Genomic DNA, 27,670 nt, shown 5'->3' with positions numbered 1-27,670 from the left:
AGCAGTCACTTGCGGGCGACGGTCACGTTCTCTTCGAAGCAGACCTCACTGGAAGTTTGAGACGTTTCCATCCCCACCAAGAATTCTTCCCCTCCCCGCCTTGTGCGGTTTCCGGTGACCTCTCATTTCTGCGAAGCCCAAGGTTACCGAGTGACCACCACCAACGCAGCCCTCCCTCCTGGTTCTGCGTTTCTTTCTTATATGTACTTGTATCATTCCTGCCAAGTTCCCTGACATACTGCTGTCGTAGACCCCACGTGCCGTTTCAGGCTAGAGTTTGCCCAGTTTTTACTTGTAAGCTGCTACTTTTGTTGTGTCGCGGCTTTAGCAGTGGAGCTAGAGGCAGAGAATTGCCAACACTCCAGGAAGCCAAGGGTGGGAGGTGGGTAGGGGGTGGCGCGGCTGGAGAGCCCCCGGTGGACCGGGTGTTGTTCCAGAACCTGGGCGAATCTCTGTGGCTGCCACTTTCCCGAGAATCCCCAGGCCTTAGTCCTGCGCCGCTCCCGCCCACACCTCCAGGTGTGTATTCCCCGCCCTTAATTACTCTTCTAAAATTGATAGTTTGCACTTGCAAAGTTACACTGGGAAAGCGGAAGAGAAATTTATAATCATGGATATGGAGAACTAGGGGAGCACAGTCACACTGGCTTTGGTCTGCAGACCGAGGCAATCGAAAACTCAGAAATGGAAACGTGTGCACCTTTCCGGCAGCAAAATTGACTGCGTTCTTTGCAGCCTCGACTTGAAAGCTGCGCTGGGAGAAACTCTGTGCCTCCGGGAAAGTTTGGAAACGGAACTACGAGAGAGGCCAGACATCGGGGATTTTGCGGGCCCTGCGATGTCTTCCAGAGCTTTTCAAGTGGGGAGAGAAGAGCGACAAAATGAAAATGCATCGTGTAGGGGAGGCCGCCCGAGTCCCGCAAGTCGTCGGTCGCAGAGGTAAGCGCGGGAGCGGGTGGGGATGGGGATCCGGAGCTGGAGGCCGTGGGTCTCCAGACGCGGGTGGGTCCGATCCGGGTGGGGGGCGGTGGGAAGATGATGAATGGGAGGCTTGGGCTACCTCCACCCCCGCCCCTGCAGGCGGGGCGGGGAGTCCGGCAACTGGCTGGGGGAGGAGGAGCACAGAGGGTAGGGGCTCTGGGGGCGTCGCGCCAGGTAAGGGAATGAGCCAGGGGGAGGGAGTCGGGGGGTGTGGGAGTTGCTGACTTGTGCTACGTGGAGCCTGCAGAAAAGAAAGAAGGCGGAGGAAGAAGGGGGCTGGCGTCCGCCCTGCTCCCGCGGCCCTCCCTCGGCGCCCCCCTCCCCCGCCGCCCTGCCAGCGCGCCAAAGCCGGAGCAGTCGGGGCCGAGCGGCGGCTGACGCTCCCGGAGCCGCGACGCCCCTGTCCCCCAGCGGAGCTTGCCGGGATCTCGGGCGGCCTGGGCCCCGGCGCCGCCGAGCCCTCCCCGGCCTCCCGGCCGCGCGCGCGGGACCCCGGCGGGGTGGGCGCAGGGGGCGGCCCCGCTCCGGGCGACGGCCGAGGGGCGGGCGGAGGGCCGGGCTCGGCGGGCCGCGGGGCGGGGGCTGCGGGGATTGACCGCGCAGCCTGAAGCCAGCCCGGGGGCGGCGGGGGCCGGACGCGCGGCGGCGGCGGGCGCAGGTAAAGGGACGGGCGCGGCGCGGGGTGGCGCGAGGGGACGGTGCCCTCTGAGCGCGGAGCCAGCTTTCGCTGGGTCCCTTACGCCGCCAAACGGCGCGCTGGGATCGCCCTGTCCTGCGGCAGACAGGCTTTGTGGCTGTGTGTGTGTGTGTGTGTGTGTGTGTGTGTGTGTGTGTGTGTGTGTGTGTGTGTGTGTGTGTGTACGCGCGCGCCTGTGCCGGGTGTGGGTGGGTGTGCATGCTCGCGGGCCGACCTGAAGGAGGCGAGGCGCTCCTGGCCTCCCCAGCCAACTAGTTGATCGAGCCCCGGGAGGGAAGTGGCCGCAGCCGCCCGGGCCGCCGGCCCTCCCGTCTCCCAACCGGGTCAGCGCTCCCCGGGGCCCACGCTGTGCCCCGTGCCAGCGGCCGGGACCCGCCCAAGTGACACGTAGGTGGTCTCCGGTTACCCGGGTCTGGGTGGGGGCCCGAGCTGGCAGGCGGGAGGCGCTCGACATTACCCCCAAGCCGCGTCCCGGTGGACGTGGACCGCCGGGGGTCCCCGCGCCCCGCAGCGCCGAGCTTCCCCACCACTTGCTTCTCACTGGCCACTCAGCGGTCTCTCCCCGCCTGAGGACTTTAAACTTAAGTTTCTGTCCGGACGCCTAACAACCACGTTTATCAAGTAACTGGGGAATCTAAGGCAAGGGAGGGACCTGGCTTTGAGTTGGTGGTTTTGAAATAGACGGGCTCGTTGTGTGTGTGTGCGCGCGCGCGTGTGCGCAGGACTAGTTTGTTGTGAATGGATTTACCATTTATTCTTGTTTTTCTTTGCTGCCATTTGGACTTTGATGTGTAAGAATGACGGTATCCAGGACTTGTTGCTGCCTTCAGTCCGGGGCCTGAGTTGCTGTTTTCTGCTGCTACTTCTCTTTTTTTTGTTGTTGTTGAAATCTATGGAGATTTCGTAAATGTGGCTTTCCAGTGAGCGCTGGCTTGTTAAAGTTTCACTATGAACGCGTTGTTTCCCATTGGAATAGATACATATTTACAAACATGAATCTTGAAAACAGGTGACTGCTCTTATGAGAACAAAATCCTCTATTCCTTCGGGCTTTAACAGTCCGTGTTTTTCACCTATTTGCATAAGTGTCGTTTGCCCAGCCTAAACATAACTGTGAAGCAAGAGGTCTGTTATTCAAAGCTTGCAATTCGGGTTAGAGGGAGACCGTGCTGGTTTAAAACTAAGTTCATTTTCCTAAGAAACTATTCCCTTGTCAAATAAGAGTAGTAAGCCCCAAGGAAAAAGGGTGTGTACTGAAGTTATGGCTATTTGGACCTAATTAAATTGCATTAACACACACATGCATAATGTCATCCATTTGTTTCTGCCCTTGATTCTCCAATTCTGGGGAGGCCGGAGCATATTTGCCCCAAAAGCAAAATTGTGAATAATGATCAGCATTATTAAGGCTGCATTTTTCTTGATACCATTTAATTTGAGGATAAAGAAGCCAAGTAGCCAGAGAAAGAGGTAGTGTGTGGTGGGAAGGCCGGGCTGAGGGGCCAGGCAGGAGGACTGGGTTATCATAATCTGATCCCACAGACACACCACGTCCCCTAGCGGTGGGACTTTAACCGGTTAGGTCAGCTGGTCCTCCTTCTCGGTGTCCTCATCTGGAAGATGGAGGGGTTTGATCATCTCTGCTGTTCCTTCCAGCTCCCCGCATAACTACAAACTGAAGGGTGATTATTCCATGTTAGAACAGTAGGAAGAGAGTAAAGGGAAGTGTCAACTGTTAGTCTGGGAGGTAAGGGGGAGGGCAGGAAGGCCTAGAGGGTTGAGGAGAAGCAGCAGTGGGAGATGCCAGGAGGGGGAAGAACCTGGAGCTGGGAGTCGGTTCTCCCCTGTTTTTTCTTTCCTCCTGCACAAGGACATGAATAATACCACCCTACCCCCACCCCAGTCAGTCTTCCATTACCCATATTATTTAAAGGGAGTGAGCTACTTAACCTTAAAATTGACTTGGAGTCTGTAGTCTGACCTGGCCAACTTCCCATTTGCATCATTGTCTCTCAAGAGATGAGCTGCAGCTCAGTGCTGAGGGCACTCAGTGGATCTCAGAAATCTCTGCGAGTGATGGGAAAAGTTACCAGACATGGGAATGTAAGTGGCAGCCCTTTCAACACCTGAGTTTGAAACGTCTGATTTTATTTGAAGCTAATCTTTTCCGAAAAGTAATTTGATTTAACAGAAGATTCTACCACAGACTTCTCAAGGTTTTACTGAATCTGTTCTGTTAGACCTACTGGAAAATTCAAAGCAAGTAAAACTCTCACTTACTAAGTCTTTTTGATACATAGTGACAGTCAGTCTGAAGTTCATGATTTTTAGGCAGGAGAATCTTATTTCAAATGCTTAGTAAGGAAAGTTGCAACCTGGGTGGAATATACTGGGAAGCAGTATATTTTCACTGGGAAGCTCTAAGTGTCCAAATAACAAGACCTGAAATTTAGTTTGAGGTCACGATTTTAATATCTGTGCTTGATGTGTGGCCTGTCTCCCTTTTCTTTAATTTTTTTTTTTTTTTTTGGTACCTATATGCATACACACTTGAGGAACATGATGTATTTTAAAAGTGAAGTGTGATGTAATAAAACTTGGTTTAAAGTCTGAAAGCTTGCTCTGGCCTTGCTAACTCAGCATCTTATTTGGTTTCTAATGTTTACATACCACGCTATGTTCCAAATCCCTGTAGCGTTATTTAGCTGTCTCATGGAGAGCTATTATGGATGCCTTAGAAAGTTGGGAGAAAAGGAGGAAATTTTAATTGGATAAGCAGTTACTGAATTCCTTTGACAGTGGCAGATACAAGGATGAGAAAAAGGAGGCTGTAGAATGAGCTGCAGTACAGAGGGAAAAGATGCAGCTAACTTCAATATATAGCAGCTGGGTTGCACAACTAGGTGGCAGCTGTAGAATCCAAGAAACTTGGCATGCCAGGGAATGGAAAATTAAATTCTGTCTCTGGGGAAGACTTCACAAAAGGGACTTGAAGGATGAAAATGATGTGTCTCTTAAAAGATGAATGATGGGGAGTGAACTATGTAGTTGGAGTCCGGGGTAATGAAGGCTGGAAAGATACAAGGCGATAAATTGTGGGGACCTTGGCTGTTATTTTAAGGAATTGTACTACCTAGGGACAGGGAGGGGGAAGTACAGTTTAACCCCACAACGCAGGAAGACACTGAGTCACAAATACTGGGCAGAGAGAGGGCTGAAATGATTGAGAGGTGCCTGGGCCCTGATTCCATTACATACCCTCGTAACTGATGCCGAGTGAGTTTCAGGGCACTGCTGCCAGCTTATCCAGAGTATAGAAAGTTTACAGAATAAAGAATATGCAGTTTCTTCTCCCATATTGCCCCCAAATTGATAGCGGCCTTTTGAGAAATTTAATTTAGTGAAAATTAATGATGTTATTGTGTTACATCTGGACCTTGCGAGGCCCTTGAAGCATGTGGGTTAAAATTGCTCTCCGGGCTCAGAGCTGACCAAGAAAGCATTTTGTTTTGCTTTTGTTTAGGGAAGGGCCTGCTAGTTAATGCTAATTGAAATGTGAATCTAATGGCAACTGACATTCTTGACTGTGTTTATGTTATACATAGTATTTCACAGTGGTTGAATATTTGCAGCACAGAAGAGAATTATTATTAGCTTAGAAATGGGGTTAACGCCCTTGTAAAAGGTAAGGGGGTGATGTTGGGGAGAGGGGAGAAGCACCCTTGGTGTTGCAGTGAGGGCTGACACAACCACGAAGACCCTTTATTAAGTTTAACCTCCAATAGAAGTAGCTTGCCCAATGCTGTAGATGAGTACTACTCTGAGAACCTCCTTTCTGGTCATCTGCCTCTTTTGTTGTTGCTTTCCCCTAACTCTCCAGAGCGAAGGTGTATAGCTCATTATCTCTCAGACAGGAAGAATCTCTGTGGGCTCCATTTGGAGAGACTTCCAGCAACTCTGGAGGCTTCCTCTCACACCGCAATACCTCTGTGTCAAAGGTGGGAGTGGGTGGCCTTTCAGCTGCATGTCAAAGGTGGAGCTGATTTGAGTAAGTCTTCTAATTGCCTTGACTCTGGAGGTGCTGGGCTAATAAGGAGACAGATGATGAAAGGAGATTAGGTCAGCTGCTTTTTACTGTCTTCTGAATACAGTTTGAATGAATGATCCTCCCAGCAGTTTGTTTTATCTTCTGCGAGGGAACTTGGGTTGGGCACGTTTAATCAATTAATTAAATTAGTTAAGTTGAAGTAACTCAAAGTTTTTTGGTTTTTTTAGGAGGGGGAGGGAGAGTGCTGGTTTTGGTGATTTTATTTAAATTCCCTGGCTTTTTTTTTTTTTCAGCAGGTTGGTATGATTTCAAAGTAATGTTGTTGTTACTATTATTGACCTGGAGGTGTGGGGCAAAGAAAATTGTCTCAATCCTCGGATGCTAGCTCCTGTCATCTGATCAGTACTGTAGAAACTTCAGCTTTGAAGTTCATGTAACATTCAAATTTCTTTCAGAAATGAGAGGACTGTTTTACTACATGTGTGGATTTAGGCTATAATTTATTTGATTTTTGTGGTACTGTTTTAAAAAAAAGTGATGTAAGGACGGGGCAGACTCTTAACTTTAGTCCAGTGCTAAAAAAAATACGTGTAAGCCTGACTGAGGTAGATCAGGTTGTGTTTGTTTTATTTAACATGGCGATAAAGGAAAGGGATTTCAAAAACAGCCTCTTTCTCTGAAAGAGAGAAAGTTGGACTAATAAAACCTGGTTATGGATCTCTTTGGGGTGGGATTGTTGTTAAAGGAACTCTTGTTCATTACGGCCATCCTGTGTGCCTTGGCTTCTTAAGGTTTAGGATTCACTGTACAGAGAGGGCTACTGTGAACCATTCCTTTTTAGCAAGTTTTCTTTTTTCCCATTTTCTTAAATCTCACAACAATAGACTGGATTCGATTTCATGTAAGTCTGCTATACTCAACCTTCTTCCTCTATGTTTAAGTGGTTCTTCTTGACCAATCCCCAAGCTGCCTTCATTCTGAGACTTGTCCCTAACAGAAGGATACTCCTGGCTCTTTGGAAGGAGAAATGATTTGGTGGCAGAGGAAACAAGTTCTGTTCTACCCCTAGCAGCACTGAACTGACCGCCTGCTATAACCCAAGCATTGTGCTAGGTGCTAGATGGAGGCAGGGAGTGGGGATGAATAAGGCAGGATTCCTACCCTCCAGCAGAAGCTGAGCTTACAGACATATTAACAGATGATGATTGCAATTCAGTGTAACAGGTGTGACGAGGGAGATAAGCTCAGGGCACTGTGGGAGCACCAAGCAGGGGCACCTGACCCTCAGGGGCATGGGGTGGGGGTGGGGGTGAGGGAAGGCTCCTAGGAGATTAAGATCTGGGAGGAACCTAGGAGATAAACCAAGAAACAAGAAGAGAAAAAGGTGATCAAGATAGAGGGAATCAAGGGGCTTTTAATTTCCAGTGTTGTTATTGCTGAATGAGTCGAATGGGCCTCTCACTGTTGTGGCCTCTCTCGTTGCGGAGCACATGAACCTGTGTCCCCCGCATCGGCAGGCGGACTCTCAACCACTGCGCCACCAGGGAAGCCCAATTCTTTTTATATCTGTAAAATAAGAATAGGCACTGATATTATCTGGTTGCTAATTCTAGTTTTCGTTTACTTGTTCCTTAATCTTTAATTTGTTCATTTATTCCAGATGCAGTAGATATGTGTTGCACACCTACTAGGTACTGGGGAACAGTAGGAAACAAGACACAGAAGGTCCCCTCTCTCCAGGAGCTTGCATTCTATCATATTATGTTCATGACTGAAGTTCTTTTGAAACATCTTCAGATATGGAGCATGTTTGTTGAGTTTCAACTTTAGGAATGTTTTCTTCAAAGTAGGCCCAGTGTTTTCAGGTCAGTTTGCTTTTCTTAACAAGATGAGAAGAGATGGATCCTGGTATTCTCATTTTCGTTTTATAAACTTGAAACTTTTTTGCCCAGATTTATCTCTTAGTTGTCAAGTCTAGAGATAGGCATAACTGTGTCTTATCTGTAGCCCTGGCTTGCTTCCTTCTCATTTCAGATATTCTTACTTTTGACCCAATTTGTGTTTGGGGTTCTATATTCAGTTGATGACTTGCTTCCTAGAATAATCCAAACCTAGCCTTGGTGGGAAGTCAGACCTATTTTGAGGTCACGCCACAGTGAACTCTGCTTCGTTAATGCATTTTACTTATCCTGTTTAAGTCACTCGGCTATGAACACAGTAGAAAGTGTTTTCACCAGAAGAAGATAGCTGCATTCATTTATAGAAAGATGGGGGTTTTGTAATGATTCAAATGATACAGATGTAGCTAAAGTAAATGTAATATCCCTCTGCTCTTTCTAGCTTACCCATCTGATGTAACCAACCCCTCTGTCATGAATTTGTTACATAGCCTTCCATACTTGTACTTTTGCTTATACAAACCTAATGTTTGTGTTTATATATACTGATGCATGTGGGGTATGTGTCTGTGCGTGCATGTGCTCTCTCTTGCCTCTTTTCGTTTTAGAGAGGCTGTGATTGAGGTTGCCACCATGGGCCAGACGTTTGAGGTCCCAGGAGCCTGCATGGCTCTTCCTGAATCGGTGCAGCGTGCTATGAGGAGTTCCCTGGCGGTCCAGTGGTTAGGACTCCACGCTTTCATTGCAGGGGGCACGGGTTCAATCCCTGGTCGGAGAACTAAGATCCCACAAGCCGTGTGGCCCAGCCAAAAAAATAACCAAAAACAAACAAAAAAAAGGGTTCTTGTTCCAGAGATGGGAAGGTTGGGCTATTATGAATGGGAAACAAGAAAAGCGATTTCCAGCTGCGTGACAACCAAGACAACAAATATCATTGCCCCAGAATGTTATTTCCACCAGGACTCTGCTTCATCCGGGTCTCTGGCGAGGGAAGGCGGGGCATTTAGAAGCACGTGGTGGGTATCTGCGAACCTTTCGTTAGGTGCAAAGCAAGGCAGCTGGGGAAGGCCTATCAACTGCTTCTAGAGCAGAGCAGACAGGGGGAGTTACTCATTATAGGCAGGTTTCATTATGGGAGCATTAAACGAGGCCCTCCTAGCAGTCGGTAATCAGCAGATAAGGATGGAGAGTTCTTACCCGGGGAGCAGCACAGCTGAAACGGAATTGCCTTTTGTTAAGGGACTGCTTTGCCATCTTGGACTGTGATTTGTTGGGAGAGGGATTATTGTCATGTCGAGAAAAGGAGGACTTCATTCTGTACCCGGTATTTATTATAATTCCACAGAGAACTGCTTGCTTTACTTTCTGAGTAGACACAGAGACCCAAAGTTTCAAAGGCTAGGGCAGGATGACTTGGCTTTTCCAAATTCAGTAGGATCTGTGCTCTCCTCCCTTTATCTGAGACCCTGTCAGTTCAGTTTCATGCAGCTAAAATCTCTGCACGCTTATGAGATTCAGTCCCTGTGCTTGGCTGAGGACACTACAGTAAAAAAATTAAAAAAGGAAAAACAACCACCAAGAAAGTATGGTTCCCTGCTCTCAACAAGCTTCTAAACATGGAGAGTCATGGATACAAATGCCTGAGATCATGCAGACAGTGATAAATATTGTAAACCGAGGTTTAAACAAAGTGCCATCGGAATATCTGAGGATGGAGAGAGTAACTCTACCTTGGAGTAGAGGCAACATTTGCAGGAGGTGTCTGGCCTCGATGGGCAAGCGGGCTGAGAAGCTCATTCCGTGCAGAGGAGTCATAACGAAGGCCCGGGGTCTGCATGTGAGTTGATGGGTTACAATTTGTGGCTGAGTGGTGGTCTGCTTTGGGTCGGTCTTTTTTTTTTTTTTTTTAAATTAATTAATTAATTAATTAATTTACTTTTGGCTGCGTTGGGTCTTCGTTGCTGTGCGCGGGCTTTCTCTAGTAGCGGCGAGGAGGGGCTACTCTTCATTGCAGTGCGCGGGCTTCTCATTGCGGTGGCTTCTCTTGTTGCAGAGCACAGGCTCTAGGCGTGTGGGCTTCAGTAGTTGTGGCTCGCGGGCTCTAGAGCACAGGCTCAGTAGTTGTGGCGCACGGGCTTAGTTGTTCCACGGCATGTGGGATCTTCCCGGACCAGGGCTCGTACCCGTGTCCCCTGCATTGGCAGGCGGATTCTTAACCACTGCGCCACCAGGGAAGTCCTTTGGGTCAGTCTTGAAGGGCCAACAGAAGGGTGCAGGGAGCTTCTGGGGACAAAAAAGGGCACGTCGATGCCATTAGCAGAGAGCAGGGGCTTGAGGCTATGAGGATTGTGTCAGTGAGGCATGCTGGTTTTAGACGTGTCTAAAACTAAGGAGGCAGAGATTTTCAGCTGGTAGCTGGAAATTTGAGCTTGCAACTTAGCTGAGAAGCTAAAGCGTGGCAGTATTCAGGAGTACTTGTTATATGTCAGAGTAAATACCAGTGAAATGTATGTGATAAGCTGGAGAGAAGTTTGAGAGTGAGAAAAGTGATATATACTCAGTGGGTTTTTAAAAATTATTTTAAAAAATTTCCTCCCAGCTTTATTGAAGTGTAATTGACAAAACTAAGATATTTAAAGTGTACAATGTGATGATTTGATATCCGAACACATTGTGAAAGGATCCTCTCCCATTGATATAAGTACTAGGTGTCTTAACAAGGACAGTAAGTCATATTTTGATTCTTCAGGTACTTTTTGTATCCAGCAGGTGCTTAAAATAGTTTTGTAGGTTGTCAAACATTCAGTGAACATCCACTATGGCTTCTCTGATGAGGTGGTCCTGGTATGATACAAAGGAGATGGAGTTTCAGTTTGATGTTCCTTTGAGATGAATAAAAGCTTCCAAAACAATCCATTCAGGCAAAGGAAAAAAAAATCCTGAAAAGAACTGGAAGATTCTTGGTGATTTGGGGCCTGAGTGGAGTTGCAAATATAGTTTTAGTTTACTGCTGTACTAACAGCATTGCGTATCATATTACTGTCATCACTGTAATAAAAGACAAGTTGAAAAACTTCTCAGCCTAAAGCCCAGACTTTGAGAAACCCCAGCAAGTTTGCCATGGGGGTTTATAAAGTCTGGTCAAGTAAATTTAAGCTTTAATTGCTTGATGAAGGTTAAAAATAACATACAGTAGAACTTTGCTCTTTACCTGGTTAAAAAAAGATCTTTTCCAATTAAAAATGTATTTTCATTTCAGGAAATTATATTGGCATGCCTTCTTGCAGTAAGAGCAAAGATAATCTGTTCTCAGCCTTTTTCTCTCTAAGCCATTATGATTCTTTAATTATACTCATTTCCATTTGAAAGTTGTAAAAACAGTACATGCTCATTTTGGAATTTGAAAAGTCCAGGAGACTCATCCATAGTTCCACTGCTCAGGGATAACTTCTTTATTCCATTTTGGGATAACTCTTGCAGTTTTTAAAATATTTGATCTTACTGAATATTTATAGCATTTTGCTTTGTATCATAAGTACACATGCCATTAAAATCTTTTACATTAATTTTCCATTGACCACATGATAGTCACAATATTTAATATGTATCATATTTAATCATTTCCTATCTCTGTTTGCTTTTTTATTCTTTTAAGAGTTTTTGCTTCTCTGCCCATCTTTAGGTACTCATATTCCCAGAGTTCTATCCTTACTTTAAACAAGAACCATGTATGGACTTACCTACAGAGTAGACTGTGGTTTCTAGCCCTTTGCCATCGACTGTACCCTCTTGCTGGAATGCTCTGTTTCCAGGTATCCATTTGGTTGCTTTGTCATCATTTTCACGTCTTAACTCAAATGTCACCTTCTTACTGTGGCCTTCTCTAATTATCACTACATTTAACATTGTATAACCCTTCCCATTTACCGAGCTTGCCTGATATTTTCTTCTCCATTACATTTATATTGTTTTTACTTCTTTGATGAGGGAAAGTATTAATTTAAAAAAAATTCCTGTTTTATTTACTGCTGTTTTCCCAGTGTAATACCCTTAGGGTAATACCTTGCATGTAGAACTCAAATATTTTGAATTAAAAATTTGTTTGAACTGAAATTTTTTGAATAAAAGAATATATTTACCATCTCCACATGTTATAGTAAATAAGACACAGTCTTGAGTGCATGAGATTTACAATCTAGTGAAGGAGACAGCCTCTGAACAAGTAACTCCAAGTTACTTGGAATTAGGGAGGAAAGCAGGGTCTCCTGGAAGTGTCGCATGGGCATTGACCTTGTCTGTGAGGGTGAGGAAAGTTTCTCTGAGAAAGTGGCATTTATGTGGGGGCTTGAAAGGTGAGTTCAAATAGGTTAGTGAAACTGGGAGGTGAGAATAGAAGAGGAGGGAGACATTGATTAAAGAAAAAGATGGGCTGATTTGATGGGGAAAAAAATCAAGAAAATAAAACTCTGGTTCTCACTTCTTGAGTTGATATTAGGTCATTTGTTTTCAACGAAGGAGTAGACATTGATCAACTTTCTTGTCACCTTTGACGTACATGACTTCATTTTCAATGATTTTGAAATAATGAGCAGTATTTTATTTTAAATTTTGAGTCACTCATTATTGAGGGAGGGGGAATTTTCATATAAAAGTCCGAAGGTGGCAGTTAAAAAAATGAAGATAGCTTAACTTCTATGTTTTGTGCTAATATAATCACTAAAAAATTAAAACAGTACAGGGAAAGTAAACATTTTTGTTAATACCTGACTTTATTGGGAATGCAACTAGAGACTCAGTATGACTTGGCTGAATATTGCTTTATTGTTTACATATAAACTTTTGCATAAATTATTGGTTTTATTTATCATGGTAATTAAGTGAGGTTTGTACAAGTTTTACTTATTGTCTCTTAGGGATTTCTGTGTTCTGAGGATTGAAAAGAGCATGGTTTCTACAGGTGACAAGTGCAGATATGTTTATTAACTCAGCCACTATAGTAATATTATTCATATCCTCTATGTCCTGATTCTGTAGTTGAGCTGTCACAGACTGATAATAATGGTCCTTTAGTCTCTCTCTACAAATGGGCTTTTGTCAGTTTCTTTATAGCAATTTCTATGTGTTACCATAATATTAAATGCATAAAGATTACTGTTAGGCCTTTATTTTGTTTATCAGTATAAAATAAGCCTTTATGCATTTGGAACTACATGCTGCTATTTTCCTGATATTAATGTTGCCAGTGTTTTCTTCTTTTCTTTGTCTGAAATAATTTCACTCATCCTTCTGATTTTAAACTTTTGGTGTCTGTCATTTTGTTTCATATATTTTTGCTTATAAGCAACATTTAATTGGATTTTAACATACCTCTTAAAGGGAAACTTATTCCTTTAATATTTATTGTTATGGCCAATATGTTTGACCTTAATTCTTTAAGTTTTTTTTTCTGAGAGGTACTGTGAAAAGCACTGGTTTACTTCTTCCCACCAGTATTTAGCTGCATGGCCTCAGATAAATTACATAATGTCTCTAAGACTACATTTTTTATTTGTAAAGGAACATGCATACCTAAATTTTCAATTAATCCTTTAAAAGTGCCTCGTTCACTGAACAAATTAGCTGACATTATTATTGTCATTGTTGATGGATTGAGTCATATGAAATTGTTATTTGACTGCTTCTGACCTATAAAAATGGCAGTTTCTGATGGTTCTATGCTTTCTGGACTTTATTTTCTGTCTTTTTCTATGTATCATTTGTTTCATATATATAAATTATTTTTAAATGGCCAAATCTAGTTTCCACTTCACTAGTGATTATCTTTGTTTTCCAAATACATTCATGATTCTGTGTTTCTCTGGTTCCCAAAGTCAAAGAACTGAATAACTTTTGACCCCACTCCTCTGCACAACAGAGAATTTAGTATGCCTTTATTTTTTTTGCCTTCTTGCCACTTCTCAATTTCCATCATATTTATATATATACACTATCTATATATTTCAGCATATAGCTTAAATTTTAAGTATAGACTTTAGACTTTTGTATTCTAGTTTGTAATAAAATCTACAGCAGTATTTTGTGTGTGTCTCTAGTTAGTTTTGACCCTCCTTTGCACTTGGGGTCCCCTTACTCATGCTAGTTTGAAAGGTGCTTCCCATGTAGTTGGGGTATGTCCTCATCTTTATCAGTCCAGTTGTATCTTCTGTGTTCCTGAGTTAGACTCAGAATTTTTTCTGCATTCATCAGAGCATCTGACTTGTTGAATTTCCAAAGGTGCAGTGTGAGTCTTTCAGATTCATGTGGTTCAAGAATTTTCTTTTTACCCATCCTTCACAGAGTGAGTGGAAATCATGCCTAGATTTTGGCTTTTCCCTGCCTCTTTCTAATACTGCTGCCAGTTTTGCCGTTTTGTGCACATTTTTGAGCATTTTGGTGGGAAGTTGGGAGAAGTTGTATTGGGACATTCAGTTCAGTGGTTTTCCAACTTTTTGGACCATGACCCATAGTTAGAAAGGGTCATATATATATGAAGAAAATGACAGTTTCATGCAGCTTGCTACATATAATAAACATGATCCCCCCCCCATTTCTGTTCTAATCTGTTCGTTTTCATTTAAAAGAAGTGTTGGTCATAATTTAGAAGTTTTGAAAACACTGATCTGGCTGTGAAGGGTGGTTTGAAAAACACTGATCTAGTTTGTTGCTGTTCTATGTGGAATTAGGGTTATTCATTATCCTACAGGTCTTTATTATATACACAGTACCAGTTCTTATGCTAATAGTTGGACTAGAGTGGGGAATAAAGCAGTGATCATCACTGGGGGCATGAAACAGAGTCCAGTGGGAAGGAGGATATTGACCAAATGAGCACCCAAATATATATGGACAAACGTGATGAGTGTTACAAGGGAAAAGCACAGGGAGTTTCAGAAGAAATTAAATGGGGAATGGGAGTTTCAGAAGAAATTAAATGGGGAACCTCATCTGACTTTGGGGTGATTCAGGATTTCCCTAAGGAAGTGAGACATTTGATTAGATCTGCAGAATGTGAAGGGGTTAACTCAGTGAAGGGTCGAGGTGGGGTGTGTGCGGGATTGTAGAGTCATGGAAGAACTGAGTAATGTAAGCAAAGTAAAGTACTGGAAGTGAACGACAGATGGAAGGCAGACCTTTTTGTTTGATGAGTTGGCATTTTTGTGATACTTAGTGGGCCTTCCTGTTTGTGGCTTTTTTTTCACTTGACAAAAGTCAAAGAGGAATAGAAAGAATAGTTTGGGGGAGGTGGGTGCCAGTGTGTTTGAAGCAGTTTTGTATTACAGCAGTTTTGTGTATTGGTAAGTACTAATAGCATTTGTTGCAGGTATGCTCTGCACTAGAAACTGTACAAAGCTCTGTGTGGATGTGGAGAAATAGTTTTGGTTGGATTAAAAAAAAAATCCTATGTAGTGTAATTACCAATCTAGTAACTATGCATAATTTGTGAGAAAGTAGAGTACTGAAGTTAAGTTTTAGTAAGTGGAGATCTGATGACTGAATGAACATTTCATAGCTTCATAGTGATTTTTTAAATAATGGTTTGGAATTATTGCTGTGTTAGGATTTTTATTTTTTATTTCCTTATTTTGTCATGATAGGGCTTTAGGGTTCATTCCCCTGCCCCCCCACCTTTTTTCGCGGTACGCAGGCCTCTCACTGCCGTGGCCTCTCCCGTTGCGGAGCACAGGCTCCGGACGCGCAGGCTTAGCGGCCATGGCTCACGGGCCCAGCTGCTCCACGGCATGTGGGATCTTCCCGGACCAGGGCACGAACCCGTGCCCCCTGCATCGGCAGGCGGACTCTCAACCACTGCTCCACCAGGGAAGCCCCCCCCTCCCCCTTTTTAAAGCTGGGTGAAGAGTTCTAAAATATTTTAAATTGGATATCCATAAATTAAGTGGACTGATGGAGACTAAGTAAGACAGGCAACCATAATTCAAGTACTAGTTTCCCCACCACTGTCCATGGGGCCTTTGACAGGACCCACCCTTTCCAGGCCTCAGGGTCCTTGTCTTGAAATAGAAGATTCAGAATAATGTGCACAAATCATTCTCTCCATCGTATTATGCAGTGACTTCATGCTTTTTATTTTCAACTTTGCTCTGGCTGTTTCACCTTCAAAGAATTGATGTTCTTGTGCCACTGAGTTAATTTAGTCTGACAAGCTCAAGCTAAACATGGGAGAACTCCAAGTATGTGCATCCTGACTTGTATTGTAAAGGGAGGCTCAGGTGGTACAAACATCTTGACATTGGACACCAGCACTGATACTTCTGGAAACATGAAGAGTGGGCAAAGATGAAGACTTTCCTGAGCGAATTCTTGAGACTTTAACATCATAGTTTGTAGTTTGCCCACACTTGAAATTACATTGGTTTTTAACCTTTCAGATTCAGTGAGGGTGAAAAAAATCATTATCTTAGGTTTATATGCTGGATGCTTGCTTTAGGGGAAATGTATAGTATCTGAATTGTTATACATAATCCACATTTTATAAAAAACCCATTGAACAGTAGTGATGTTATATCAAAGAAATTTAAAGGGCTAAGGAATCCCATGGAAGACTAATTCAGTTATAATGACTATTCCAAGTTTAAGGAATATTGGACAAGGATTGGGTTTTCTGTGAAAGGGAATGAAAAGTACTTGGCAACTCAGCTTTTCTTACCAGTGTGTTAAATCAGTTTATTAAAATACATTAGTTTTGGTAATTTCAAAATAATTTTCAGTCTTCCAGTTTCACTTACAAGTACTTTATTTCACTTGTTCTTATTTCTGAGGAAAATGTATTTGAGGAAACAAAAGATAAGATTCATGCTTTTTCTTTTTGAGCACTACCTAATTCCTCATTCATAATAAATATTTATTCAGGAAGTCCAAGTAACTGTGGGTATTTTACTTAGTGTGTTTTGGTATTGCTTCATCAGCGTATATGCCTTTATTTGCTGTTGAATATCTTCTCCTTAAGCTGATACTATGTGGAAACCTGGCCAGGACCTCAGGCTCCCCGTCTGGGACAAGGCAGAGGCAGGTCACACAGGCGGTGTTTGGGATCAGGTTGGGCATAGGTCCAGGCACGTAATAGGTATGGATGTTGCTCAAGGCTGGTTCTAAGAAGTAGGTTGGATTAGAAGGGGTTGGAGTCATGGGGTTAGGTTAGGTTTAAGGCTGACAGAGTCAGGAAGATGCACAGAGTGTTCTCATGCACCACCTAGTTGTTGTTTTTTTTTGTGGTACGTGGGCCTCTCACTGTTGTGACCTCTCCCATTGCGGAGCACAGGCTCCGGACGCACAGGCTCAGCGGCCATGGCTCACGGGCCCAGCTGCTCCGTGGCATGTGGGATCTTCCCGGACCGGGGCACAAACCTGTGTCCCCTGCATCGGCAGGCGGACTCTCAACCACTGTGCCACCAGGGAAGCCCTGGGCTTATTTTAATATAGGAAGGATGCACAGAATTTTTTACCTACCCAAACCCCTTCCTTTTTCTGTTTTCATCACATTTTGATGGTGGAATAACTCAGCTGGTAGAAAAATTTTCAGCAAACACATGTTAAAGTATTTAAAACTGTCAAACTCATCTAAAAATATTTGTTTTTATGTAAAACACTGTTTAGAGTATTCTTTAAAAAGTTTTGAAAATTAGTTTTGAAACCACATTATGGCAATATTTAAATAAATCAAACCTGTTCATATTTGCAGTTCCCCAATGTAATATATTTTTCATTTAATCATGTTAGTTTTATGGTCTATTCTCATTATGGTCTATTTTATGATGTAATTCTACCTAGAGGTAACAAATGTGTTTTTGTTTCTACTGACCAATTTCTACCTATTGTTATATGTGACAATATAGTCTGAATCATTATATTTTTAATAGCTTAATAGTAATCCATTAAGTTGTTAAACTATTTTTCATTCAACTATTGTCCTATCTTTGGACATTTAGGGGTTTTTTTGTTTTGTTTTGTTTTGTTTTTCTGTTACGCGGGCCCCTCACTGCTGTGGCCTCTCCCGCTGCGGAGCACAGGCTCCGGACGCGCAGGGTCAGCGACCATGGCTCACGGACCCAGCCGCTCCGCGGCATGTGGGATCCTCCCGGACCGGGGCACGAACCCGTGTCCCCTGCACCGGCAGGCGGACTCCCAACCACTGCGCCACCAGGGAAGCCCAGACATTTAGTTTTATTTCTCATTTCTTTGCTATTTTATTTTATTTTATTTTTTGCTATTTTAAAAAAACACTGCACCCAACAACTATCTATGTAATATTCTGAGACTAAGAGTGAGATCACTAATTTGAGAGTAGTATCATTTGGTTTCCAAGTAGGTTTAGAAAGGTTATTAAGAAAAACTTTTTAAATTACAAAGGTAGTATGTGTTCATTGTAGAAGACAACAGAAAATATAAAGAAGAAAAAAAGTTGTTATAATCCCTGCCCAGAGATAGCCATTATCAACTTTATGGGATATTTCCTTCTAATATTTCCTCTGCACATTTTACTAGTTGGTTGAAATCCTGCTGAGTACAGTGAGTATACTGTCTTTTGTCTTAATAGTATATCATAATTAGAGGTGACCTTAATTCCATTCAGAAGCTCTACTTCACTGCAGTGAACACCTTTTTCTGTGTTTCGGATGATTTGTTTAGGGTAGATTCCCAGTACAGAATGAACTGCCTCAAAAGGTAGGGATGATTTTTTGACTAGTGGTGAAAAATGATTAAATCAATTTCCAAAGCAATGATAACACGTTATACTCCTACCAACCAAGTTTGAGAAAAATTTAAAGATAGGAATTTGCATGAATGAAGTGTAGGTTTGTAGAACTTGGAAAATGAGTAGAGCAATGGGAAGCTTTGATAATAATTGGTCTTGGATGACACTGAGTGCAACTGACCAGACCTTACTGGTGGATGTACTTTCCACTGCGGTGATATTCTTCTTTCCTTTACAGTCCCGTGTTCTAACAAACAGCATCTTGCAGCTTTCTTTGGTCCTGTGCCCTTTGAGTGGACAGATTTTAATGTGCCATAAAATATTTTGGTTTTCACTGCATTCACTCTCTTGACTGATTGTGGGAAATTCCTGGTTAATATGCTTCTGCAAAAGAACTGGTTAACTACTAGAAAATGGAACAATTACTCGAAAAATGGATAGCAAAGGATTAAAAACTAAATAGTATTTATACCTGTACTTGTTTGGTGTATATTACTCATATTAGTCCCCATAAGTTTTATTTTCCTCCAGATGCCAATTGGTCTTGAGGCCAGGGACTACTTTTGCTCTTTTGGGGAAATTAAGTGAGCTTCCTTAAGAGATAGTTAATTTACCATTTCATCCATAACTAGAAGGAATCACATGAAATACAGTTCAATTTGATATTCAATTAATGGTCACTTATTAGACTCCACAGATACAAAGATGAGTAAGATGGAGGCCTTGTCTTCAAAAAACTCACAAACGGGAGAGGTGGGAACTAAATGAAAATACTGTGTGGTGAATGAAGTGCTAGAAGTTAGTTACTTGAATATTTCCCTACTGAAGGTGAAGAAACTTAGTAAGCACAGGAAGGAAATGCAGGAAGAGAAAGTGAGAGTGTGAGTTTCAGGAGAGACCAAGGCAGAGGGTCCCCCTCAGGGTCCTATCCATGTATTAGGAAAAGGCCACACATTTCACTGTCCTTGCTAGTAGGTGACACGAAGAGGGGACACAAACAACTGTATGATCCAGAGAGCCTGCAAGTATAAGGGCTAAACAAAGGGCACAACTCTTCATGGTGCTGGGAGGAGAGAGGATTTTATTAATGGTTCTTTAAACATTCAGTATGTTAATGTAATGAACAATGTCTCCAAACACAATCTTTACAATGAATATAACCGTGGGGTTAGAAAGACAACAACAGCGTTGCCCAGTAGAAGTCAATGGCATAATTCCCGAGTTTGTCTCAGAAAAGTAATTCTATGGGAGCCAAAGCAAGACAGTTCAGACAAGTAGCTCTTGGCTGGTGTAGCTCTGTACAAGGATAGACATTTCACATTCCTCCTGGAATAATGGGCTAGATACCTTTCAGGATATTGCCTGTGAATGTTATTCCTTCAAAAATAATATTTTTAGTAAGTATTGAGTAGCAGTGGGTTCGAGGTTATACAGCTCGACACTGCATCCTTTCCTTTTACTCAGGTACGTGGGGAGCTGTGTGCTTTAAGTGTCACCCCTGCTGGGCAGCAGGAACGAGGATCAGAATGCGACCACATGCTATGGGAATACCTACAGGCATGTTCTGTAGTCTTTTCAGTTCAAGGAGTAGAAGGAATAGAAATGATGGTCCTGACGTTTTATGCCTTTGGCTGGAGTTTGCAAAACTGGCAGTCTGTGTGCTACATGAATTTGGCCCCATATGTATTTTCTTTGTTCAGTATAAGGTTTTAAAAGGTGACATAGCCAGGCAGGCATTATGATTGGTCCTAATCATGCAGAGTTGAGATCTGTTTTCACTAGATACTTCATTTATTTATGATACCTGGTTGGTCCCTGGAGATGTCTGTATTCGTGACACCTGCCAAAGTATGATCACAGTATAATCTGAAGTATGTGTAACTTTCCGAGGCAGCGTAGAACAGGTAGTGATTACTCTGGGTGGGGAGGAGGGTCATAAAAGGTTTTGTTGAGAGGTGGTTCTGAGGCTGGGACTGGAAGGATGGAGTAGGTGTTTGCCAGGCACGGAGTTTGGGCAAGGGAAGGTGTTCCAGGAAGAGCCAAGCGTGTGTGTGAAGACAGTTGTGTGGATCAGCATTATGTGTTAGGGCAGTTTCAAGCAGATCCAAAGTGCTGATGGTTCATGAGGATGGTAGGTTATGGCTGAAGTGGGAAGTAGCTGGAGGACTCAGTATGCTGTGCTCAAGGATCTTGGACTTGAGGCAATGGGAAAACATGGAAGGGTTTAAAACTGAGCATTGGCATGCTAGATATCTGTTACAGGAAGATTCGTCTCCACACAGCTAAGGGAAATGGTGGTAGGGGGAAGGGACTTGGAATATCCTAGGGGAGATGATTAGGGCCTGAATTAAGGCAGTGATAGTGGGTTTGGAGGGAAGGAGTCAGATGTGAAAGATGTTCAGGAGGAAGAATTGACACAATTTAGTGAATGGGTAGATATGGTAGGCAAGGGAGTAATGGTGAATGAATGGTGATTCCATTGACTAAGATGGAGAAGTAGGAGAGAGCAAGGAGGGCATGGGAAGTCTATGCGTTTGCTAGGGCTGCCATGACAAAGTACCACAAACTGGGTAGCTTAAACAATGGAACATTTTCTCATAACGGGAGGCTAGAAGCCCAAGAGCAAGGTGTCGGCAGGGTTGGTTGTGTGTGTGTGTGTGGGGGGGTACGCGGGCCTCTCACTGCTGTGGCCTCTCCCGGTGCGGAGCACAGGCTCCGGACGCGCAGGCTCAGCAGCCATGGCTCACGGGCCCAGCCGCTCCGCGGCATGTGGGATCCTCCCAGACTGGGGCACGAACCCATGTCCCCTGCATTGGCAGGCGGACTCTCAACCACTGCACCACCAGGGAAGCCCAGGGTTGTTTTTTTTTTTGAGGCATCTCTTGGCTTGTAGATGACCCCCTCCCTGTGTATCTTTATATGATCTTTCCTCTGTGTGCATATGTCTGTATCCCAATTTCCTCTTCTTCTAAAGACACCAGCCATATTGGATTAGAGTCTACCCTAAAGACCTCATTTTAACTTGATTACCTCATTAAAGACCCTATATCCAAATAAGGTCAGATTTTGAGGTACTAGGTGTTAGGACTTCAACATATGAATCTTTGGGGACACAGTTCAGCCCATAACAGGAAGGATGAGGAGTGTAGTTGGTACATGTTGAGTTTGAGATGCCTGTGGATATGCAGTGGTGGTTCTGGAATGCATTGAGAGATGTGAGAACACAGCTCAGAAAAGTGCTCCACATTTGGTAGTTGAAACCATGGGAGTAGATAGTTATCTTGGACCATGGTACCGGTACAACCTTGTCTTATTTTAAGAATCACCTTGTTGGGGGAGCTTTTAAAATAAATCACATGCAGGGTCTCCACTTGAGACCCTCTGACCCCATCTTTGGGACAGACACTGGGGCAGCCACCTTGTGATTCTAATGTGCATCCAAGTTTGAGAGGAGTGTCTAGGGCATGTGATGGGTGAGCCAGAGAAGATGTATGAAAGAATGGCCCAGATCACTCAAGTGATGGCTGGAAGAGGAAAGCAGGAGGGGAAGGGCAGAATTTCAAGAGGCTGCTTGCCTGATGTCCACTGATTATTCCATGATGGTTGTGAAAGTTATGGAGCTTATTTGAGAGGATTAATGGCTTAGAAGAGCTACCAGGAGAAATGGAAGACAGCAAAGAGCAATGACACCATTAATGGCAGCTGTCATGAGCTGCTGAGATGAGAAGAACTGATGAGCAGTGACATCTTCATCTTGTCCATACATTTTCTCCATGGGGCCTCTGGAGGCTGTGAATGGGGGCAGAACTGATAGAATTGAGGTGTTAAAAGGCAGAAAGGAGTGTGTGAAGTAGCAGGCTGGTGGTGGGGTGGCCTGTGACATTTAGGCTGGATATTGTGGGAACTGAGGCTGGACAGAGCTGATGAACAGGGGAAAATGGAGGGGGCAGGAAGCTGGATATTTTGACATCCAAGGGCAGATAGAGCGTATGTGAGTGCTAACAGCTGTAGGGATGTACAGTTCTAGTTAGAAAGGGGATTTTGAAGTGCCGTGGGGCAGTTCTGGGTAATGAGGGGCTAAGCAGAGAGGTCAGATTTGGGGGTATGTTGAAATTACTCTTGCTAATGACTTGCTTGATGACCGAGTTGTTTGAAGGAGGGAATGGAGCGTAGGAGGGATTTACTAAATAACCTTTAAGGTCCTTCCAGCCCTATGATTTAACAAAATGTCATTTTTTGGAGCCACTGCTATCCTTTTTTTCCTCCCTTTTGTTGTTTTGGAATCCGAATACAGCAATCTGGAAAGTAACCATTTAACACTTCTATTTTTATTGATCCCCTTGTAACTGTAAATGTTTGACAGGTTATGGCTTCTTTACATGCCGTTGGAATCTATTAGGGCGCGTTTCGTAGGGTTCACACAGGGTGAAGTAGTACATTGGTCAGAAACGTCTCCTCCAAACAGCTGGCTTCTGAGGCTTGTAGGAGCAATTATGACAGGAAGGAGAGGAGTTACTGAAGTTCTTTTTAAAGGTAACATTAGTCGGATTCATCTTTTACCGCATGGCAAAGGTCATTGTTACTACATTTACCATTTCAGGTTAGGAGTTGAACCTCTTTATTGTGAATTTGTTGGTCCTGGGCATTTTAGTTTTGTGGTAGGATGTTTTGTCTGCAGTTTGCATCTGTATTTGGAATGAGAACGAAGTATCGTTTTTAAAGCTGGGACCCAAAACAATGGAGAGAACTGTGAGGGCACATTCTGTGTTCAGTGGTAGAATTTCTTGTGGTTGTTGGAGGAGATAAATTTGACCCTCATCCTAGCATATAAAGATGACTCGAGTTCTTGTTGCAGCAAATGCAGACATCAACTACTTGGACTTTGAGTCTGCTTATTGGGGGAAAAGCATTTTCTAAATCACATCAAGCTTAGTATGAATACAAGAAAGCTTGAAAATTGTAAGAGTGAAACTCCAGAGCGTTCACAAAGCTACGGGCTGAAATCCAACTGGTGTGTCGTGTAGTCACAGAAATCTCCCTTCTCTGTTGCTTGGGGTTTTACTTTTCTTCTCCTCTCATTCCTTGCCTTCCTTTCCTTCTCTCTTCTGGCAAGTCCTCCACATTGAGCAGTTTCTCAGCTTTTTACCACCCACCTCCAAGGATCAAGTGTCAGTGAATAATTGCTTTAGGCTATTTATTTCCCTAAATTCAGCCCCATCTCATACGCTACCCTTCCCTCATTCTCCTACTACATCCCAGATACTGTTCTCCCTGTAGGGACAAGTTTGGACTGGAACTAAAAGAAGGGATTACCAGTACTGGCTTCTAATACCAGTTTAACCATCAGTTGAAACCAGCCCAGATTGTACTAGTCACTTGGATTCTGCCTTTGTGGACCTACAGGAGATAGAGGCGGAGGGAGAATGAGAGGATAAGAGAGAATGGATGGATTTGTGTGTGGTTAAGCGGTAATCATTTAGCAACCGTGAAGGTAGGGCATGGGTTCTTGCCTTTTACTTTGTGTCAGAATCAACAGAGAGTATGTTTAAAATGCGGAGTACTGGACCCTCTCATGGAGATTCTGATTCAGGCAATCTGGGAAGGGTTCAGGACTGCGTTTTTAACAAACTCTACTGGTAGACCACATTCTCTTTTTTTTTTTTAACATCTTTATTGGAGTATAATTGCTTTACAATGGTGTGTTAGTTTCTGCTTTATAACAAAGTGAATCAGCTATACATATATCCCATATCCCCTCCCTCTTGCGACTCCTTCCCACCCTCTCTATCCCACCCCTCTAGGTGGTCACAGACCACCGAGCTGATCTCCCTGTGCTATGCGGCTGCTTCCCACTAGCTATCTGTTTTACATTTGGTAGTGTATATATGTCCATGCCACTCTCTCACTTCGTCCCAGCTTACCCTGCCCCCTCCCTGTGTCCTCAAGTCCATTCTCTATGTCTGCGTCTTTATTCCTGTCCTGCTCCTAGGCTTATCATAGCCATTTTATTTTTTTTTTTAGATTTCATATATATGTGTTAGCATACGGTATTTGTTTTTCTCTTTCTGACTTACTTCACTCTGTATGACAGACTCTAGGTCCATCCACCTCACTACACATAACTCAGTTTCATTTCTTTTTATGGCTGAGTAATATTCCATTGTATATATGTGCCACATCTTCTTTATCCATTCATCTGTTGCTGGACACTTAGGTTGCTTCCATGTCCTGGCTATTGTAAATAGAGCTGCAATGAACATTGTGGTACATGACTCTTTTTTTTTTTTTAACATTTTTATTGGAGTATAATTGCTTTACAATGGTGTGTTAGTTTCTGTTTTATAACGAAGTGAATCAGTTATACATATACATATGTCCCCATATCTCTTCCCTCTTGCATCTCCCTCCCTCACACCCTCCCTATCCCACCCCTCTAGCTGGTCACACAGCACCGAGCTGATCTCCCTGTGCTATGCGACTGCTTCCCACTAGCTATCTATTTTATGTTTGGTAGTGTATATATGTCCATATATACACTACCACTCTCTCACTTTGTCCCAGCATACCCTTCCCTCTCCCCGTGTCCTCAAGTCCATTCTCTAGTAGGTCTGCGTCTGTATTCCTGCATGACTCTTCTTGAATTGTGGTTTTCTCAGGGTATATGCCCAGAAGTGGGATTGCTGGGTCGTATGGTAGTTCTATTTTTAGTTTTTTTTTTTTTTTTTTTGCGGTACGCAGGCCTCTCACTGTTGTGGCCTCTTCCGTTGCGGAGCACAGGCGCCAGACGCGCAGGCTCAGTGGCCATGGCTTACGGGCCCAGCCGCTCCGTGGCATGTGGGATCCTCCCGGACCGGGGCGTGAACCCGTGTCCCCTGCATCGGCAGGCAGACTCTCAACCACTGCACCACCAGGGAAGCCCCCTATTTTTAGTTTTTTAAGGTACCTCCATACTGTTCTCCATAATGGCTGTATCAATTTACATTCCCACCAACAGTGCAAGAGGGTTCCCTTTTCTCCACACCCTCTCTAGCATTTATTGTTTGTAGTTTTTTTGATGATGGCTGAGGTGATACCTCATTGTAGTTGTTTTTTTTTTTTTTTTTTTTTTTTTCGGTACGCTGGCCTCTCACTGTTGTGGCCTCTCCCGTTGCGGAGCACAGGCTCTGGACGTGTAGGCTCAGCGGCCATGGCTCACGGGCCCAGCCGCTCCACGGCATGTGGGATCTTCCCGGACCGGGGCACGAACCCGTGTCCCCTGCATCGGCAGGCGGACTCTCAACCACTGCGCCACCAGGGAAGCCCCTCGTTGTAGTTTTGATTTGCATTTCTCTAATGATTAGTGATGTTGAGCATCCTTTCATGTGTTTGTTGGCAATCTGTATATCTTCTTTGGAGAAATGTCTATTTAGGTCTTCTGCCCATTTTTGGATTGGGTTGTTTGTTTTTTTAATATTGAGCTGCATGAGCTGCTTGTAAATTTTGGAGATTAATCCTTTGTCAGTTGCTTCATTAGCAAATATTTTCTCCCCCACATTTTCTTTGAGAAACTTTTAGGGACTTTACTCAGTTTCACAGTAATAGCATATTTCAAGGCTGGACCCATTTGAAATGGCTGTTATCTCAAACTATAGACTTTATTTCATAATAGTGTGTTCTTTAAATACCTCCTATCTGAAAATTAAAATGAAAGCAAGTGAGATGTAGGTTTCACCGTGTTCTGGATTGGTCAGAAGCACCCAGCAAGGGTACTGTATTGTGTTTTAGGTTGTAAAAGGGGTTGTAAAGGATCTATGAGATAGGAATTTTGAGAAAGGAAAGGAATAAATGGGTAACTCGATCTCTACCTTTGTCTGCCTGATCCACCTTCAGGTGTTGGAAGGATGAGATTCAATTTGATTACAGAAGAGCAGCTGAGACCCCTGGATGGGCTTTTCAGCTGGGATGATTTGAACTGTATTTAAGAGAATTTCTAGTGAGCAACCTGCCCACTAGAACCTGGAAGGGAGTGAGCTTCCTGTCACTGGAAGTGTTCCAGCAGATACTGGAGAATGTAGACGAGATGAAAGCATTGGGGAAGAGGTAGAACTAGATGACCTCAGCAGTTTCCTTCCAATTGTGAGATGCTACTTATTTCATGAACAGCACACTTAAAAGTTTTAGGATGCTATACAAGAATCCAAGGCGAAAATAAGACTAGGTAAACTATAGTTGGTCAGTGGATTACACACCACACACGCTCGCTCTCTCTCTCTCTCTCTCTCTGTCTCTCTCTCTCTGTCTCTCTCTCTCTGTGTCTCTCTCTCTTTCTCTCTCTCTCTCTTTCTCTTTCTCTCTCTCAGGCTCACAATGATAAATGCCAGGCTGGTTTTGGGTTGCCTTTGAAGTTTATTATTTGCAGGTGTAGAAGCTCTTAGTTTTAGCTTGTAATGTTTTGAGACATGAAGTGCTCTCTTGAACTGTCTTTGATGATTTGATGTTTATACATCGGTTCTGCTGTGAATTTGGAAGGCACTGCAGAATCACTCTTTTAAAGATCAGAGGACGGCTGGATAGAATAAATTAAAAGTTTTCTCCTGATATTTTGTAGATTCTTGTTCTTTGTCTAGGGATCTGCCTTCGGAGATCTGCTTATGGAAACGGAGTCATGGCAATTTATGTGAACTCATGAGCCAATGTGAGGTTTTCCTACCATTAGCTAGTAACATATATTTAAAGTCACATAAAAGTATGCTGCCTATGGCCTGAATTTTTATTCCTGAATAAATTAGAGATTGAAATCTGTGGTTTCTAGTTCAAGGATATTGTACATAAACACACAAATCATGTATCTGATGTGGATTTTGATGTCATGAAAGAGAAGTGGCAGCAGCCAGACATTAGCTTTTCCCCCTTTTTCTTCGTTGCATCGGTCTTCCGCCGTTATGTTGAAAGGCTGTACTAAACGTTGACTTTCTTTCTCTAAATGCCAATAATTGTAAATTTTGAAGTGTTTTTTAGGTAGGTGGTTTTAGCCCCTACCTATCTTTTTTCGTGGTTCTCTTGCTTTCACTGCTCTTGTTCCTAAGACTGAAAATTGAGGCCAGATGTGTGTCAACATTGAGAAACCCTGACTGGCTCTCTTGTTCTCTCCCTTCCTGATATTAACGCACGAAGGAAACTGCGACACCAGGGACGGCCACCATTAGCATTCTTCTATTATTTCTGCCCGTGATTCCCCTGAAGTTTCTGTATGAGATCAGCACATATTTTTGTTATGTGCTTTAAAATGTTAACATTTAAAGGCAACACTTTCCCAT

General features: G+C 43.5%; 1 protein-coding gene across 6 annotated transcripts in view; it reads left to right on the top strand.

The window, feature by feature from the left end:
* Nucleotides 1-1,127: 1,127 nt before the first annotated feature.
* Nucleotides 1,128-27,670, top strand: part of LPAR1 (lysophosphatidic acid receptor 1) — a 159,911-nt gene continuing 133,368 nt past the window's right edge. Inside the window, exon 1 of one of the 6 annotated variants that reach the window (XM_060102029.1) lies at nt 1,128-1,155. The gene's annotated coding sequence lies outside the window, so the exon portion shown is untranslated. Of the gene's footprint in view, nt 1,156-1,571; nt 1,640-1,901; nt 2,066-2,105; nt 2,300-3,699; nt 3,782-27,670 lie in introns of those variants that run through there. The other 5 variants (XM_060102026.1, XM_060102030.1, XM_060102025.1 and 2 more) reach the window with 5 other exon arrangements.

The sequence above is a fragment of the Mesoplodon densirostris genome, chromosome 6 (assembly GCF_025265405.1).
Source record: "Mesoplodon densirostris isolate mMesDen1 chromosome 6, mMesDen1 primary haplotype, whole genome shotgun sequence".
NCBI lineage: Eukaryota > Metazoa > Chordata > Mammalia > Artiodactyla > Ziphiidae > Mesoplodon > Mesoplodon densirostris.
Note: the sequence above shows the minus strand (reverse complement) of the source record. Positions and strands in the feature narration are given on the sequence as shown.